The sequence below is a fragment of the Mastomys coucha genome, chromosome X (assembly GCF_008632895.1).
Source record: "Mastomys coucha isolate ucsf_1 chromosome X, UCSF_Mcou_1, whole genome shotgun sequence".
Classification (NCBI taxonomy): Eukaryota; Metazoa; Chordata; class Mammalia; order Rodentia; family Muridae; genus Mastomys; species Mastomys coucha.
This window is the reverse complement of record NC_045030.1, coordinates 12,386,564-12,387,427: the sequence shown is the minus strand read 5'-3', so window position 1 is coordinate 12,387,427 and position 864 is coordinate 12,386,564.

Genomic DNA, 864 nt, shown 5'->3' with positions numbered 1-864 from the left:
GGTACAGTGACAGACAGGTAGATCAATGGAACAGAATTGAAGACCCAGAAATGAACCCATACACCTATAGTCACTTGATCTTTGACAAAGGAGGTAAAACCATCCAGTGGTAAAAAGACAGCATTTTCAACAAATGGTGCTGGCTCAACTGGCGTTAGCATGTAGAAAAATGTAAATCGATCCATTTCTATCTTGTTACAAAGCTCAAGTCTAAGTGGATCAGGGACCTCCACCTCAAAGCAGATACATTAAAACTAATAGAAGAGAAAGTGGGGAAGAACCTCGAGCAAATAGGCACAGGGGGAAATTTCCTGAAGAGAACGCCAATAGCTTCTGCTCTAAGATCAAGAATTGACAAATGGGACTTCTTAAAGCTGCAAAGCTTCTGTAAGGCAAAAGACACTGTCAATAAGACAAAACGCCAACCAACAAATTGGGAAAAGATCTTTACCAATCCTGTATCTGATAGAGGGCTAATATCCAATGTCTACAAAGAACTCAAGAAGTTAGACTCTAGAGAACCAAATAACCCTATTAAAAATGGGGTACGGAGCTAAATAAAGAATTCTCAACTGATGAATATCAAATGGCTGAGAAGCACCTAAAGAAATGTTCAACATCCTTAGTCATCAGGGAAATGCAAATCAAAACAACTCTGAGATTCCACCTCATTCAAGTCAGAATGGCTAGGATAAAAAACTCAAGTGACATCAGATGCTGGAGAGGTTGTGGAGAAAGAGGAACATTACTTCATTGCTGGTGGGATTGCAAACTGGTACAACCACTCTGGAAATCAGTTTGGCGGTTACTCCGGAAATTGTACATAGTTCTATCGGAGGACCCGGCTATACCATTCCTGGGCAT